This window comes from Sus scrofa, chromosome 9 (assembly GCF_054392235.1).
Source record: "Sus scrofa isolate SSC_HxYL_T2T_F1_AM1 chromosome 9, Sscrofa_HxYL_maternal_Yorkshire_Landrace_v2.0, whole genome shotgun sequence".
In the NCBI taxonomy this organism is placed as follows: domain Eukaryota; kingdom Metazoa; phylum Chordata; class Mammalia; order Artiodactyla; family Suidae; genus Sus; species Sus scrofa.
In genome coordinates this window covers 23,316,346-23,335,138 of record NC_139391.1, presented here as the reverse complement: position 1 = coordinate 23,335,138, position 18,793 = coordinate 23,316,346, and the positions used below count along the sequence as shown (strand labels likewise).

At 37.1% G+C, this 18,793-nt stretch overlaps 1 long non-coding RNA gene across 1 annotated transcript in view; it reads left to right on the top strand.

Annotated features, from left to right (window-relative positions):
* The first annotated feature begins 14,810 nt into the window (after positions 1–14,810).
* LOC146399789 (uncharacterized) overlaps positions 14,811–18,793 on the top strand; it is a 55,616-nt gene continuing 51,633 nt past the window's right edge. Inside the window, exon 1 of the long non-coding RNA XR_014816720.1 lies at positions 14,811–14,962. This is a non-coding gene — a long non-coding RNA (uncharacterized LOC146399789). The remainder of the gene's footprint in view (positions 14,963–18,793) is intronic.

Sequence of the window (18,793 nt, the reverse complement as noted above, 5' to 3'; positions counted from 1 at the left end):
CATATATGAATGAAACTTTTCCTAATTCCTGTTTTTAACTTATTTATTGCTAGAATAGAAAAAAGTTACTATTTTTTTTCTATTTTTCTTATTCACAATAACTTCTTCCAATTTTCATTTGAAGTTAAATAATATTTTTCTTAGTAAAAATATTTGGTTTTCTGGTTATACAATCACCTCATCAATAAAAGCAAATAATTATGCTTACAAAAGTTATAACTAAAAAAAAAGTTATAACTGTTGTTTGATTTTTTAATGTTTTATCTATTTTATATGCTTCAACATATTTTTGATTAATTATGGCACTAACATATATCCCTTTCTGGTTTCTAAGTGTAATTAAAATGGTATTTATTAGTATTTCACTATTTATATTTGCTTTTAAATATTATAGTTTGTCATGTTTAAGTAATTATCTTATTCTCCTGTTTACTCAGAATTCTTATTAGTCATCGCTCTTGAATTTCTTTTTCAAATACACTTCCAGCATTTAAATGATAAAAATGTATAAATTTCCCTCTAATTTGTTAAGGAGATGAATTACACTAATAGATCAATCAATATGGAACAATGCTAGCATTTCTTGAATAAATTGTATTGGGGCCTGATATAATCCTTTGAAAAAAATGGTAATTCTATTTGGCAATTTCTTAAATAAATTTTGCTGTTATAATGATAAATGAGATGTTACTATATTTTCAGTTTTTAATATTAAAGTTATAATGGCTTCGTAAAATGAGTTGGGAGGTTGTACATTTCCTATGAACTAGCATTGAAATCTTATTTCATTTATAGGTTAGATAGGTTCTATATTTAAAGATTTTATTTAATCGCAATTACATTTTTTTGGACAATCCACCCACCTACTAAGTTTCCCACTTCTTTTGCACTGATTTTGTTAACTCTTATTTTACTAGGACAAAATCTATTTTCCTATAGGTCTTTGACTGTTTCCCCACAGTTTTGTATGATATTCTCTTATGATACTTTGCATAATTTCTATGTGTATTGCTATTTGTGTTCTGAGAATAAGCTGAATAGTTAATAAATATCAACATAAACCTCTCTGATCTGCTTGCAAATTAGAAACGACATGCAAATTTGTTCCAGTGTTACTACTTCATGTCTTTTGAACAGAAATTTTTTAGAGAACTCAATAATTAATGTTTGGTCTTCACTTATTTTTTCCTGGGGAAAATAATTATATTTGGAGTCCTTGAATTAGAAAATGGACAATCACAGGAAGATATTAAACCACCGATAATTTATCAGTATTTTTAAACATTTATAAAGGATATATTTGCAAGTATACGAAACGAAAAGTAAATGGGCTTTCATACTAAGGTGTAAGCAAATTCCTTTCTAAATTTAGTAGGAAAATATCTTGCTGTGGCTTAAGTAAGACGAAAGCATTATTACATTTTAAAGGCGCCCAAAGATAGCCCTCTCATTTTCTACTTGATTCCTGAACCAAATGAAATATAAGGCATAAAAGGTAGCAAAGGAGGTTCAAAGTTTCACCTTTATTACTAAGAAAGCTGATACTAGAAAATCTGAATAATATATTTTGGCAAGCATATTTTTAATAACAAACCTCCAAATTTGACAAAATTGCCTACCAAGACATGGAACCTCTAGAACCAGGAAAGTCACTCCCAACATTCTCCTGCCCCAGAACAAAGAGTCTGCCCAAAGGGTGTGAGAGAAAACATACTTCCAGGTGTCACCTGAATCTAATCCAAGTACAGAGGATCAGTTGGGCAAATAAAATTGATGAATAATACTGTCATTCCTCCTCTTCGAACAAGGAGTGAGGGAGAGGTTGAAAAAAGATACTAGGAGTGTTAGGCTACTCGAGTACCCACCATAGGTAAATAAACATCCAGAAAAGAAAAGAAACATTCCCACCTTAACACCTGAGAATTACCGCCTTTTATTCACTTATGCATCCCTTGCATCCCTTAAATATTTATTACACGCTACTAATCTCTAGGCCATTAAAAAGATCAATCTTCAAACATCTCTCTAAAAAGCCCTTCTAGTTAACTCCCCCAAACCGTTTTAATACCATTTTCAGAATGACTAAAATCTGAAGATAGTTTATTTTCTGCTCTCGAGATGTCAGGTCTCTTTTCCTCTAGAATGAGTAATGGAATGGGGAGGAAAACTCAGGGGTCCTATGTTACCGTTTCTTTGGTGTTGAAGTAGATGTGGATGCTTCTGGCACACCCTGAAAAGAGTTGTACAAGTACGAGGATGACAAGCAGAACTCATATTTTTGGTACGAATATCACAGAGAGTAAGCAGATGTCTATACAACACTGAAGTCTAGCCTTTCCAGAGTATTTTCCCTGGTGTTTCTAACACCATTAAAACACAGCACTGCCATCTCAGAAATACATAAAGAATAACCTTTTATCTTCAGTATCTATCACTTAGCCTGACTTGTAAAGCACTTTGTAATCTGGATTCTGCCCACTTTTCTCAAGTTTTCTCTCACTGTTTCTCACTGTGAGCTTGCTAGCTTGGTGTCTGAAACCTACCGGCCTCTCTCTCACCAATGGACCTGTATACACAGTGATCTCTTTGTCTGATACTTTTTTTTTCACTTACTCCTCCCTTTCTTTCTTTCACTTCTAAGTGTCTTTGATATCTCCATTCTCCAAGAATCAATCCCTGAGTTAAGTGTGATATTCAAAACACTTAACAAGGATGTCTCTGGCGCTGGTGGCCAATCAGAATGGACACAGGCTACAGTGCTGAAACAGAGTCATGGGAGGTTTACAGTGTTCAGAGATTAAGCCCCTGGTGGCAGAGTCAAGACAAGGTGTGAGAGGGAAGTCTCTAGAGAGGAGCCTGAGTAGCCAAGGTGTGAGGGGAAACAGTTGGGTATAAAAGGTAGAAACTAATTACCAAACTGTACAGAAGAATTTCACTGTTTTCACAAGTGGTTCAGCCATTCCACTGTAAACTAGTGAAATGTCTCCCTTTTATAAGCCCCACGAGAAGGTTAGATATCCCTTCTATGTTCTCAGATGATATTTTTCACCATGGTACCACCTGACACATCCATTTATAATTTCCAATTCACTTGTCTGTCTCCCTCACCAAAGTAAAAGCTCTTTAAAGTCAAGCACTTTACCTTTTTTTGTCATGATGCTATTACCTCCCAACACAGGGACCAAAACCTGTAGACAAACTCCATAACCATCTGCGAAAGGGGAAGGAAGAATGGGAGGAAGACAGGAAACAAAGGGAGGAAGGAAAAGAGGGAGCAGGTAGAAGAGGGAGAAATTGTGGTAGACCAGATGTACAAGTCATATGAACATTTTCCAGGGTACTGCTTAAAATTTTAAGTATCAAGAGTAGAAAGACATAAAGATAATTTGATCCAACCTCCACATTTTATAAACAATGACACAGAAATTCAAAGGAATTAGTATTTTTCCCAGCATCCTGTACCTAGTAAAAATACTCAAATGCCCTAATCTAAGTTTGAGTTTCTTATCTTTGGCCTTCCCTGAACCTTTTGCAAATCAGGATTGAATCCTATTGACAAAATATTCCCCATTAACATCCATGGGATTTTCTTACTTTGGAACTGAAATTTCTTAAAGATATCCCATAGCTACTTCACATACCTGCAGTGAATTTCAGGAATGCTGGTGTCTTTCTGTGGTGCTAAATCATATAAAATAAAAATGCTCATATGCATGGTAATATATTTATCAATATTAGATTCTGAAATTCTATAAGTTTGAAGATGGAAACCCGTGACCTTATTTCTTTGCAGCATGTTCCGTGATCATAATGTGTCTCACACTCATCCCCAATAAATTGCTGGACCTCAAGTGAAACTCCTGTATTCTTTTTTTTTTTTTTTTTAAGAAGGTCCCAGGCTGGGTTCAAATCAGAGCTGCAGCTGCTGGCCTGTGCTACAGCCACAGCAATATGGGAACCAAGCCATATCTGCAACCTACACCATAGCTCACAGCAATGCCAGATCCTTAACCCACTGAGCAAGGCCAGGGATCAAACCCACATCCTCATGGATACTAATCAGGTTCATAACTGCTGAGCCACAGTGGGAACTCCCGAAACACCTGTATTCTTGAAACTAAAGAGATTCAATTGTCAAAGGAACAAACTCTTAAGCAGTTCTGGGTTGCACATTCCCACAACACTGACAAAAAATATAAGTAATCCTTTTTTAAAAAAATACTTACCAAATGTAAGCAAGCAATAAATTAGGTGTTTATGGACCCACAAATCCACTAACTAATTTATTTGTGTTAACCAACTATAATACAGTGTCTCACAGTACACCGTCAAGGAGTTGTCGTAGGCAATAAAGTGGCATGTGTTTTGAATCATTTCCTCTTAGAGATTGTCTCAGTTCAACTCCGTTTTTTGCATGGGACCAGAATGGTTTCACAATGCACTCAGGGCCACGAAGAAAAGAAATGACTCTGTTAGAACCAGATCCCAGATCACTAATGCTCTCTTAGGAACCTTCTCCTGAAGATGGCACGCAGGTCTCTGATGCGCTGAACTGTAACCTTGCAAAATTCACATGTTGAAGTCCTAACACCTGGTACCTCCAGAATATAACTACGTTTAGAAATAGAGCCTTTACAGAATTGATTAAGTTAAAAGAGGCTGTTAGGGTGAATTCTAATGCAGTCTGACTGGTATCCTCATAAGAAGAGGAAATTGAACAAATAAGAAGAGGCATCAGGGGTGCCTGTATATAGAGAAAAGATCATGTGAAGACACGGCCAGCTGCCAGCCGAGGAAAAAAGCCTCAGAAGAAACCAAAACTGCCAACATCTCATTTTTAGATTTCTAGCCTTCAAAACTGTGCCAAAAATAGTTTTCTGTAGTCTAAGCCATTCAGTCTATGGTATTTTGTTATGGCAGCCCTCACAAACTAATGCAGTCTTCCCACTATATGGGTCCCTTATGTTTTCAAACTTTTCCTCCTCAATCTCAGTGCAAATGGAAATTTCAACAATAGTCCAACCTTAGAAGATTCCTGACTCTGTCCTTTCCCACAGAGTCAGTGCTCTGTCTACAATGTCATTTATTTCTTCCCCCATATGTTTTCTAATGCTATACAGTGACTCTCCACTTCTGTAGTAATATTCCTGACTAGCCCAACTTGTGCTGTTCATTCCTTTTACTAAACTTCTCAAAAACTACCACATGTGAGTTACCTCGTTATTTTCATTCAGTGATTATTCCTAGTCCTCTTTGACGATTATGTTTCTTTCTTCTCAAATCGGTTCCTCAAACACCATTTCTTTGGTATCTCCCTTGTGGCTAGTCTTTGAAAAATAATCTGTTGATTTTTCTCTACTTCTAAAAAAGTGAGCTAGAAGAGAGATTTTTTCCTAAGTTTTGTATGGGGACATCAGTTTAATCCTAAGGAATTCAGCACAACTAGCAATCATATGTCACTAATATGCAGAATCTAAATTTAAGCAATGATATAAAAGAACGTATTCACAAAATAGAGACAGACTCAAAGATTTTGAAACCAAACTTATGGTAATGAAAGGGGAGATGTGGAGGGAGGAATAAATTAGGAGGTTGGGACTGACATATACACACTACTTTTTATCAAATAGATAAGTAACAAAGACCTGCTCTAGAACACAGGGAAATTTACTCAAAATATATAATAACCAATATGGGAAAAGAATCTGAAAAGGAATGGATATATGCATCTATAACTGATTTGCTTTGTTGTACACCTGAAACTAGCACAACGTTGTAAATTAACTATACGCCAATAAAATTTAGTAAAACACACAGACGAGTGATCACAGGAATTTGTAATGGTGATACCACAAAAACAATATTATAAAAGTAGGCATACTCGGTCTTCTCCTCTGATATACTAACAAATTACTAGCATTATTCAGTGGGTATACATAAAATTACTGAACATTACATCCAATGCCAAATCTAAGACAAACTGCCAGTTTAAAATTGATATTCATTGGTCAGTCAGTTCTGCTTGTATTTCTTCATTCTTTACTGCCAATTCCTTCAGTAAACTCAATACACAATAATAGTATTTATAATTAAAATAAATACATAATAATATTTATAATTAATTAAAATTCATAATATTTTTGCTAATTTTTGTGTATTTTCTGTAAGGGTGCTTGATGTTAAAATGTCAATCAAAATTGCATGTATGGTTTAAGATTTAAAATAGGCCCTAAGCTGTTTGGCAGTATTTGTGTCAAGATTATTCAACTGGTAGGGTAATTCTAAAATTTGGACTCTTGTTAATTATCACCTTTGGGGATGAAAGGAAAGGACAAAGAATGACTTCAGAGAAAATGATCTTTACCTGCTTTAATTAAGCTACTCCTTTTCAATTATTCAATTATGATGAATCAGGAGTCAGGAGTTCTTTTGGTCAATATCTTGTCAAATAGCAGCAAACTTAAGGATAGAGTTTCTAACCAAATGTCTTTAAAATTTACCTCTGAATAGGCTCAGACCCTGTCAATATCTAACTGCACATCTATTACTTTTCTTCTCTCTTAAAAGCAAAATATTTTGTCTATTTTTTTAAAGGTAAGACCATAACTTAAATTTTCTGGTCTCTTCAGACAAAACAACACTGGATGGAAAAGGAATCTTTTCTTTTTTTTCCAAAAGGTCTCCATGGAAAGCATTAGAAAAAAAAGAGAGAGAGAGAGAGACGATTTTATTAGGATTCAAAGCAAGAAACTCTTCTCATCACTTTGGTTCTCTGATTCCCTTGGATATTTTAACAAAATGCCAGTGATTCTCAATTATTTTAATGTTGTCAAGTGTAACTCTCAAAAGCCAATGTTACTGTGACAACCCTTCCCTCTGAACCACTGAGCACTTTCCCTTTGAGAAGATCTTATCCTAGAACAAAGGGTAGAGTTCATTTTCTAATTTGCTCGTAAGCAATATCAGATAAACTCTGATTTAGTCAATAACTCCTCCCCTCAAACTCTGACTACACATAAGGTGCCAAAATCCTTTGTTATGAGAAGCTTCAGGCTGAAAAGGCCCGAAGTAATCGAGTTATAAATGTGTTATTGTTCTTCGCTAAAGTCCCGGCCAGAAAATAAAGGCCAGGAAAAGACAAGCCCTGAAGATGATGTGTCATGATCTGACGGGAAGGTCCAGATACTTTTTATCACACTGGCCTGCCTTTTATTTTAGAACATATATTTCCTTGGAGAGTGGCCATTGTAATAAAGATCATATACCTTCAAGGTTCCAAAATGGTGGCACTCCAAATCGATGCTAGGGGACAAATAAAATAGAGGAATTTAAAGGTGACTTGCCAAGCAGGACTCTTACTTGGACATTCTCCATGACGATGCTGAATGTCAGCAATAACTGTATGGGGACGGAAAGGCAGGCCGTGAGCAACTAAAAACTGACCTTTTAAAAATTCACTTTGGGTTCCCAAAGTCCTTCAACTGGGAACTGATGCCTTGAAATGCAAATCCCTGTGACATTTCCATGAGCTCAAATAGAGTGATAAACCCATGGTATCTAAGGCAAGAGACGTTCCCTTTCACACTTACTTTTCCCCAACTCCGTCCTAAAGTTACTCACAGTAGATTGAGCACCTGGTCCTTATTGTAAACAGCACAAAGTTAAGTATTTGATACCAACACAATAATAAAACACAGGCAGTACCATCAAAGGACTACAATGTAGAGAGACAAATGGTGCATCTTAATAGTTATGAGGCAGGAGAAAGATGGGCTCAAGAATAAATATTTACAACTTGCCTCTTGTTTACATTTCTTGAGGATGGAGATAGGTGGGCTCCAGGATAGACATTTACAACCTTCCACCTATCTATACTTTAAGGTAGAAATAACAACAGGCACAAGGCAAATAATTGGTCCTTATCTTCTGTGAAACAAGGACAGGACAGGACCAGAAGAGGGGCTAAGCCCTGCTTGGGCAAAAGATCACAAGGTCACATAATTCCCATCCTCAGGATCAGGGAGACCCCAAATACATATGCATAGAAACCCCTCTGGGTCAGAAAGGGAAGGGATGTCAGATCATAAGCCTAGGTAACCTTCCCACAATGCCTTGCGTTGGACTCCATCTTGGCCAAAAGATGTGTATGCACATCTCGGAGGGTCTTGGTCCTCTCAGGTGTGAAAAATGAGATAATTTTGGCCAAAGGAAAAGAGAGACCCAGAAGAACTGCCTCATGTAAGTGGATTAAATCACCTCTCTGGTGGGCTTCTCTTTGAGGAGGATGCCAGCACCCTCACCCCTCTTTTGAGTGTTTGTTACTGCTTTGCTTCTGCCTTAGATAAATAGACTGCTTCTTTGTGCTCTCTGACATGGTGTACTGTGTCTCTAAACTTTATACATGTTTTACAGTCTTTACATCCTTGAAATATTTTTGCCTTCAATAGGGGGTAAGAATCAGGGCAATTCTATTTTAGCCTCTAGCTAACCTAGTGGCTAGGATTCCTAGTTTTTGACCAGGCTGCCCAAGTTCAGTTCCTGAACAGAGAATTAAGATCTCGCTTCAAGCCATGACTCACTGCTGTCTCTCCAAGATCAATTATACATTGAATGAAATTTTATACATTATTCTTTGATTTAAGGACGTAAAAATATAATTCTACCCATTTTTCAGGCAAACATCTTCTACAAACCCTCTTTCCTAATCATTTAAATTTAAAATATTAGTGGAAAATATTTCTAACCTCCTAAGAACATGCTATGACCGAGAAAAGCAATCCATGTGCCCTCTGGAAAGATTTTTATAATTTCAAAATTATGTTACAATTTCAGTTGTTTACTTACTAAGCTTTGAGACTTGATCTCACCTGATATCTTTTATTGTTTCTAAGCTACCACAGACAGTTAAACAAGTTATAGCTAAAAGCTGTAGACTTCATGTGCATTTTTAATTAGGTTCTCACCTTAGTCCCTGTAGAAAGTACTACCATATTCCCCTAAAACAAAACTTAAAGAGGTCAAGTAACACTACTAAATATTATATTCAGAACTGAAATCTAGAATTTTGTCCTCTAATGTTATAGAGCTTTGAAGTATATGAGAGATAGTGAGGGATAAAGAAATGTGGAGAGATTGCTGCAAAAACCAGCAGTACTGAGACGGAAGAGTTGCCATTAAAAGCCAGAGGACAGAATTAGGACACGATACAGAAATCTAGGATAATTTCAGAACCACGAAAATAATGATCCCCGGTCATGAAAAAAGTTTATATTCCATAGAGTATGCTCTCTTTAATAAATCAAAGGAATACATGATACATTTTGGATACATTCTATGAGCAATAAAATACACCCCACAGTTTAAAATGGATAAATTTCAGTTATTTGGGAATTGAGCTGGTCCTAGGCAAAATGATAAAATGGGCAGATGTGTAAGTAAACCCCCCCATTTTTTGCGGCTGCACCCACAGCATGTGGAAGTTCACTGCAGTGACAATGCTGGATCCTTAACCCACTGTGCCGAAAGAGAACTCCAGAGCCCCCCCCCTTTCTTCTCCAAAGTCCATGGTCTATTCTATCATAATTAATTTCTAGACAAAGATGTTACTAGCCACTTCCAATTTAATAAGAACCACAGATATCAATTTCTTTCCCCTAGAATATCCACATTTTCAATCTTAGTATAAGTAATGAAATAGAAAAATCTTCTAGATACTCATGTTGCAACAGAAGAAATGGTGGGGGAAAAACTGTAATTGTGATGTATACATGTAAGGATAACCTGACCCCCTTGCTGTACAGTGGGAAAATAAAATAAAAAAAAAAAGAAAGAAAAATCTTCATTAGAAAAGTTTCAGCCACCGGAGAATGTTAAATTGGAGTGTGCGAATTTGGGGAACAAGAAGAGTCATTATCAGAACTCCTAAAGACAGAGTGCATGGGCATCTATTCTATGCAGGGGAAAATTCAGTCTGTATAAATAAAATAGTTTTAGATTCTATTATTAATTTTAATTGATGTATAGTTGACTTACAATATTGTATTATTTTCTAATGTACAGCAAAGTAACTCAGATATATAGATATAGATACACATCTATTTTTTTTCAGATTCAGATTATTTTCCCTTATAGGATTATTACAAAATATTGAGTATAGTTCCCTTAGCTAAACTGTGCAAGTAGGTCCTTTTTAGTTATCTATCTTATACAGGTAGTGTGTATATGTCAATACAACCTCCTAATTTATTCCCCCAACACCCCACATTTCCCTTCATTTCTATCATTTTTTAGATTCCTCATATAAGTGATATCATATGATATTTGTCTTTGTCTGACTTCATTTGGGATGGTAATCTCTGGGTTCATCCACATTGATGAAAATGGCATCACTTCATTCTTTTTTTTTTAAATATCTGATAATATCCCATAGTGTATATGTACCACATCTTCTTTATCCATCATTAGTTGATGGACATTGAGGTTGCTTTCATGTCTTGGCTCTTGTAAACTGTCCTTTTTCTCCACACTCTGTCCAGAATTTATTATTTGATGATTAAAAACTTACTTATGAAAACTGCCCTATTTCTTACAGCTGTCTTAGTGAGATAGCTCTGTGTTTATTTGTAATATTCCCAAAGTGTTTCTGGGATAGATAAATAAGATAGGTGAAACTAGACCATGAAAAAACAATCAAAAGCTTTTGCTCAATGAACCACTTATTTTTCTGTTAAAATATACATCTACGATGATTAAACTTTGAGAAAAAATGTTTTCTGACTGTCAAGGGAACCATCTGATTCATTACATTATTTGTCTGTTTCACAGAGTCTTAATTCATCATTTTATTTACTTTTTCTTTCTCTTCCCCAGAGGCACCAATCCAAGTAGCTAGCACTCATGATTTAGGAAGCTTTCCCTACAGAGCCCTCAGTGTTTCCTACATATCTAGAAATGGTTATGTTCACAAGGCTGAAACTCTAACATCATTGATTTTATGGCATTATTTCTTAATGAGCCCTTTTAGAATGTGACTAAAAAGTACATAAGGTACCTCCATTTGAGCTTCGAAATAGGAAAGATCAAAGGGAGGTCTTCCATCTCCATCTTGGCTCCAGTGAACTGTGGTTCAGTAAATGATAACAGTTCAGTTCCTAACACAGAAGGCCCTTAATGATTAAAAGGAAAAGTACCATTAACAATCACACCAATTTATTTGGATGAAACATCCCGTTAAGCAGAAAATGTTCTGAACGCTTTATGAAAAATATATCTTAGTTGTACTCTTACTCATAGTTGCAGCTCAACAGGGTAATGAAAATTCTTTCTTATGATATCTTGTTAGGTTAATCCGAGAGCTAAATATATTTAGAGTTTAGAAATAGGCAATGAAATCTTTTTTTTTTTTTTTTTTTTCTTTTTAGGGCTGTACTTGCAACATATGGAAATTCCCAGAATCAGAGCCTGCAGCTGCTGGCCTACACCACAGCCACAGCAATGCCAGATCCAGCCACACCAGACCTAAGCTGCATCTGTGATTTGTGCTGCAGCTTGTGGCAACACCAGATCTTTAACCCACTGAGCGAGGCCCAGGAACAAGCCTGCATCCTTTTGGATACTAGTCGGATTCTTAACCTGCTGAGTCATAACAGGAACTCCTGAAATCTTTAATCTCTGTCTGGTTGTTAAAATCATCTAAGGCTAGTTGTGAGTAAAAGCTATGACTGCTTGATAGATTTAGTTACATACAGGAAATCTGTTTCCAATAGCGAATGATGTGATTATTATTATCATGTGTTTAATATTACTTTCATAGAGTACTAAAAATAGTAAAAAAAAAAAAAAAAACTAGTGCTTAGTCAATATTTCAATATCTTTTGATAATATTCAATCATCATATATTATGAAACTAATACATTGCAGATACTACAGTACAGAGTGGAAGAAAATCGTAGCTTACAAACACATTTGTACCTGACCTCTAGAGATTTAAGATTAGTAAGGAGTCAGACTAAAATGAGAATCCTAATTGTGTGTAAGAGCTATAACAGATATGTGTGTAGTTATCTGAATACAAGGCAGACAAAGCTACTACCAATGGAATCAGGAAAGACTTCACAGTAGAGGCAACATCAGAAGTGGTTATTGGAGTTCCTGTGGTGGCGCAGTGGTTAACGAATCCGACTAGGAACCATGAGGTTGCGGGTTCGATCCCTGCCCTTGCTCAGTGGGTTAACGATCCGGCGTTGCCGTGAGCTGTGGTGTAGGTCGCAGACTCGGCTCGGATCCCGCGCTGCTGTGGCTCTGGCGTAGGCCAGCGGCTATAGCTGAGATTCGACCCCTAGCCTGGGAACCTCCATATGCCGCAGGAGCGGCCCAAGAAATGGCAAAAAGACAAAAAAAAAAAAAAAAAAAAAAAGAGCTAGTTTTTTTTTTAAAGAAAAAAGAAGTGGTTATTATGGAAGGGTAAGCTGAAGTATGTCAGAGAAGGTAGAGAAAGGTATTCTGATAGAAAGAACAGTATGTCAAAATACAGAGTTGTGAATGGGCATAGTCTGCTCAGGGAAAATTAATATCTAGAAAAAAATGCCTAGCACAGAGTAAATGTTCAGTAAATTTCTCTGGAATGAATATGGGGGAAAAAAATTACATTTGGGAGTCCCCGTCTTTGCACAGTGGAAATGAATCCAACTAGGAACCATGAGATTGCAGGTTCGATCCCTGGCCTCACTCAGTGGGTTAAGGATCTGGCATTGCCACAAGCTGTGGTGTAGGTTGCAGCTGCGGCTCAGATCCCACATTGCTGTGGCTGTGGTGTAGGCCGGCGGCTACAGCTCCTCCGATTAGACCCCTAGCCTGGGAACCTCAAATGCCACGGGTGCGGCTCTAGAAAGACAGAAAGACCAAAAAAAAAAGTTATATTTGACTGAAAATGCAAATGGAATATGAATAAAAGAAAATGAATTTGGGGAAATAGAGAAATGTAGACAAGTACTAGAGGTCAATTTTCAAGAAGCATTTTTTTTGTTAAATACATAGTCCTGTAATAATCATTTTACTGAAATGAACCATAGTTTAGACAGAGATATTTTTTCCAACTCTCTATTTCTGCAATAAGAAAATCTCAAACTTAACGGCTTAAACACCAAAAGAATTTAATTTGCTCAAAAATGTGCCACTTGGGCAGGGCTTGGGAAGTAACAGCTGGTCTTGACACCACTAAGCATTAGCTGAGGCAGCTTAAAGATGGAAGCCTATAGGTATCTGAAGGCTGCTCCCTCACACATCCCACTCTTGCTACTGGCTGTCAGCTGAGACCTTCAGGGCAGCTATAAACTGGAACATGTTCACACAACCCTCCACTTACCTGGATTTGTTTGTTTTGCTTTTTAGGGCCTCACCTGCAGCCTATGGAAGTTCCCAGGCTAGGGGTCCAATCGGAGCTACAGTTGCCAGTCTACGCCAGAGCCACAGCATCTCAGGAACTAAGCCGCATCTGCAATCTACACCACAGCTCACGGCAATGCGGGATCCTTAACCCACTGAGCAGTCCAGGGATCAAATCTGCATCCTCTTGGATGCTAGTCTGGCTCATTTCGGCTGAGCCACATTGAGAACTCCCTACTGGGTTTTCTTACAATGGGGTGCTTGTGCTCCACTCCTAAATATCTCAGGAGAGAGGCAGGCAGAAGCTGTATAATTTTAGATCTCGCCTTGGAAGTTACATAGTATCATATCTGCTATACTCTTTTGATCAAAGTATATGTAACACTTCCAAGCTGAAAGAGATAAAAAGTAGACCCCTTGCCTTTTTTTTTTTTTTTTTTTTTTTTTGGCCACACCTTCATCATGTGGAAGCTCCCTGGCCAGGGATTGAACAGCACCATAGCAGTGACCCAAGCTGCTTGCAGTTACAACACCAGATCCTTAACCACTGAAAAACAGGAGAACTCCTAGACTCCTTGTCTTTATCTTTGGTGTAGCAAAGATTGTAAGAGCATGTGAAACCAGAAATATCACCGAATAGTTTTAGAAAATGCGATCTACCACAAACTGTTTTCCTCATCCCCATAATAAATACTAAAAATGACATCTACAAAATAGGAGTCTGTTTTTTTAATGGACTCAACTGCATATCTCATCTTGTTTGGTTAGCTCAAGACTTATCAATTATCTTACTATATTATAATTGCCAATTTACTAATCTGATATTTTAAGCTTCATTAGAGCAGAAAATGAGTCTGTTTTGTTTAATCATTGTATTTCCAACACCTGATGGGATCCTGGCCTTTTTATAAATGTTTAATATTTGCCAAATAAAGGAATACAAAAGTATAGATGAACTTAATATTAAAAAAATCACTACTGCCTGTATAGCTGATTTCTAAAGTCTTTTCACATGTGTCTATTTTAGAGCCCTACCACCAATTTTGATATCAATATAATTTTTAGTGTGTGAATCACTCAAATATAATGATAATTGAAAGTTTTTGAGGATTGTAATCTTTCCAAGGTTGAGAGGTTATATGGTCAGGCCACCCAAGATGGCTATTCTCCTGCTCTCTGTATATCCCCTGCTCAACCTGTGCCTGCTTCACCTACACCCTGCTCATAGGTCTGACCTTCCTACATGCTTGCCCCCGGCCCCAGCTAGCAATTGTTTCAACCTTGATCAGAACACTTCCACCTGGAGAGCTTACCAAAGGGGCAGTGAGGGCTTTGCTCCTTGCTAGTTTCCCTGGTAACCCATGAGCCAACCTGATGGCAATTCCGCCTGTAACTGGCAATCTCCCCCTCCCCCTGGGAGCAGGCGCAAAGACTGCAGCCATGTTCTGCTCACCATCCTCAGCACACAAGGTGGGGTGTCAACGCCAGGACCTCACTTCAGACAAATAAGCTCCCCATCCGTTAAATCACTGAGGTCTTTGTTGCTGACTCTGGGCTATTTCTTCGGTCTTGAACCTGGGTAAGTACAGGCCTTGTAGGCCAGCAGGGTGCAGCCCAATGAGGGGTGGGCGGGGTGAGGGAGAGCTAATAGCAAAAAGTCAATATTTTTCTCATTTCTTGGCCATCTGAAATAAGAGCAAGTTTTTAAAAGTAAGATTTCAAATGTTTGAATTCCTCTTTTAAAAAATTGACCGACCTTCATCTATTGACTAAAATACACCCTGAAGCTAATTCAGTCGCTGTGAAAACAGTTTTCAAATCCGTTTGTGACATCGTGTGTATTTGCAGTTTACTCTAAATATATGTAAAATAGAAGGCTAAAAAAACTCCATCTATTAACATGTGTACTCCGCTTTTATAGTTGCTGCACAAATGCCCAATTTACATTCAATAATCCCCCATCCCTCTCTCTCTGCTCCTCAGCTAAGTGGAAGCATTTTTACATTGGCCAAACCTGATCTCTAACCTAAGGTAGAAAAAAAAAATCAGTTTTGTTGTTTGTAAGATACATCATGTATTGATCTCCTCACATGGTAAAGCGTAGAATATATAAATTAGGGGGGTTAAATGTTTGGACTACATGTATTATAAGATTATTGAATGATTTTCTTTGAAGTGCTGCTTGAAGTTTGGTTTGCTAATCAATCAATGTTTAATCTCGTTTCCTAAACTATTATGAAGGAGGCTTGTCAGTTTCAATTCCCTTCAACAATATTTATAGCTAACAAGGATGAAATTACATTGTAAGGAAATGTGGAGGAACATGTGATAAGGTTTAGAATGCTTTCCATTTTAAATCTGGCAAGAGAAGGCTGTCATCAAGTGAATTTCCTGTAGCGTCTTAGCTTCCTCAGAGCCTGCTGTCTCTTGAGTGACACAAATGTTGACTTTGCTACATATGAGTTAGTCCTAAAGAGATTGTGATAAAGTGTGACTTTTTAATCTCTTTATTGGTTCAATTTCTGGTAAATTCTTACAAATATAGCACTTAGCACAAGTGTAATAGGGAGAATGACACAAGGAGAATCTGCTCCAGCTTTGTCTTTTAAGAAGTTTTGCCCTGGACATCCTTGTCTTGTTCTGGATCTTAGAGGAAATGCTTTCAGCTTTTCTTCATTGAGTATGATGTCAGCTGTGGGTTTGTCATATACAGCTTTTCTTATATTGAGGTAGTTCCCCTCTATGTCCACCTTCTGGAGAGGTTTTATCATAAACTGATGTTAAATATTATCAAAAGCATTTTCTGCATATATTAACATGAGCATAAGTTTTTTATTCTCTAATTAATGTGATGTAACATACTGATTGATTTGCATATATTGAAATATCCTTGCATCCCTGGGATAAATCCCACTCGATCATGGCATAGGATGCTTTTAATGTATGGATGGACTTGTTTTGCTAGTATTTTGTAGAGGAGTTTTGCATAAAAGGCGCCTTGCTACGTTGTTGGTGGGAATGTAAATTGGTAGAGACATTATGGAGGACAATATGGAGGCTTCTTAAAAAGCTAAAAATAGAGTTAACATATGATCCTGTAGCCCCACTCCTTGGCATATATCTGGAGAAAATCATAATTCAAAAAAGATATATGCACTCCAGTGTTCATTGCAGTACTATGCACAATAGCCAAAACATGGAAGGAAACTAAATGTCCATCAGCAGATCTATGGATAAAGATGTGTTGGAATATTACTCGGACATAAAAAGAGATGAAATAATCACATTTGCAGCAACATGGATAGACCTGGAGACTATATTACTAAGTGAAGTCACATAAAGACAAATATCATAGGATATCATTTACAGTGGAATCTAAAAAATGATGCAAATGAATTTATATACAGAAAACAAACTTATGGTTACCAGAGAGGAAAGCGGGGGAGGGATAAATTAGGAATTTGGGATAACAGACATATATTACTATATATAAAATAAACAACTAAAACCTACTGTATAGCACAGGGAATTATACTCAATATCTTGTAATAACCTATAATGAAAGTGAATCCAAAAAAGAATGTATATACATAAATAAACACACACAGTTTGCTGTACACTTGAAACTAATGCAACATTGGATTTCAACTATAATTCAGTTTTTAAAAGATTGTAAAATATTACTAAGAAAAAAAATTTTAACCATCTAAATTGATGGGTGTATATACCAGATTCATATATTTGAAGATTTAAAATTTAAAAGTTGTCAATTCTCCCCAAACTTATTTTTAGAATCAATTCTATTTGTAAATTAAAAACAAGTTTTTCACTGGACAAGAACTCGACTTCTCTGGTCCTGAGTTTCACTATTTTGTAAGTTGCAGTCACTGCATCATCCCCGCATTCTCTTCTAGCTTTTGACATTTTAGGTCTCCCTGCACAAAAAAGAAACTCAATATATGTACATTCAATGACTGAAGACTAAAAAAGTAAGTGAACATAGTCCAATATTGTTTCATATCTCCCTAAACAAGTTGTTTTACTGAATTTAACTTTACATTTTTTAAACTGACATGCAATTATGTACATGTTGCATAAATATAAATTCAGGGTTTCCAGGCAAACATTTCCAAAAGAATTTCTTTGGCTTTTTTTTTTTTTTTTTTTTTTTTTTTTGCCTTTTCGTGAGCCACTCCCGCGGCATATGGAGGTTCCCAGGCTAGGGGTCTCATCGGAGCTGTAGCCACCGGCCTACACCACAGCTCACGGCAACGCTGGATCCTTAACCCACTGAGCAAGGCCAGGAATCGAACCCGCAACCTCATGGTTCCTAGTTGGATTCGTTAACCACTGCACCATGACGGGAACTCCAGAATTTCTTTGGTAATTATCAAAAAGAGCATTCTCGGAGTTCCCGTCGTGGCGCAGTGGAAACAAATCCGACTAGGAACCATGAGGTTGCGGGTTCGACCCCTGGCCTCCCTCAGTGAGTTGAGGATCCGGCGTTGCCGTGAGCTGTGGTGTAGGCTCGGATCCGGTGTTGCTATGGCTCTGGCTTTGGCCAGCAGCAACAGCTCCGATTGGATCCCTAGCCTGGGAACCTCCATATTCTGGCATATGGCCCTAAAAAGACAAAAAAAAAAGAGCATTCTCCAGTGGCACAGACAATAAATAATATTTACAAACATAAATACCCAGAAAAAACAGTGTTTACATTGTATGCTAGAAGAAAAGTTAAACTAAACATATATGTACACAAATATATATGCACACACATATGTAAGTATATGCACATTCACATATATGTAGAAAGATTATAGCTCCATCATACTGTTGCCTATAAATTATAGGGAGAACTAAAGAACTGTATTTTTATCTCTGTTGTGTCATAATTTATATTCAATGAAAATTCGTCCTTGAGAGTAAACAACTTTTAGTAAGTGTATTAAGTTGTAAAACCATCACAACAATCCAGTTTTAGAATATTCCCATCACCCCTCAAAACTCCTTCTCTTCTCTTTTTAGTCAATTCTCTCATTCACCTCCAGCCACAGTTAGCCACTGGTCTGACACCTGTATCTATAGATTTGACTTTTCTATACATTTCACATAAATGGAATCAACATGTCGTCTTAGCATCTAGCTTCTTTGCTTAGCATTTTTCTGAGATTCATCCATGTTGTAACATTTATTAGTACTTCTTCATCCCTTTTTATTGTTCAAATAATATTCCATTGGAGTTCTTGCTGTGGTGCAACGGGGTTGGCAGTGTCTTGGGAGCACTGGGACTCAGTTCTATTCCCGTCCCAGCACAGTGGGTTAAGGATCTGCCATTGCACCAGCTGTGGTATAGGTTGCAACTGCGGCTCAGATCTGATCCCTGACCCGGGGAACTCCGTATGCCTTGGGA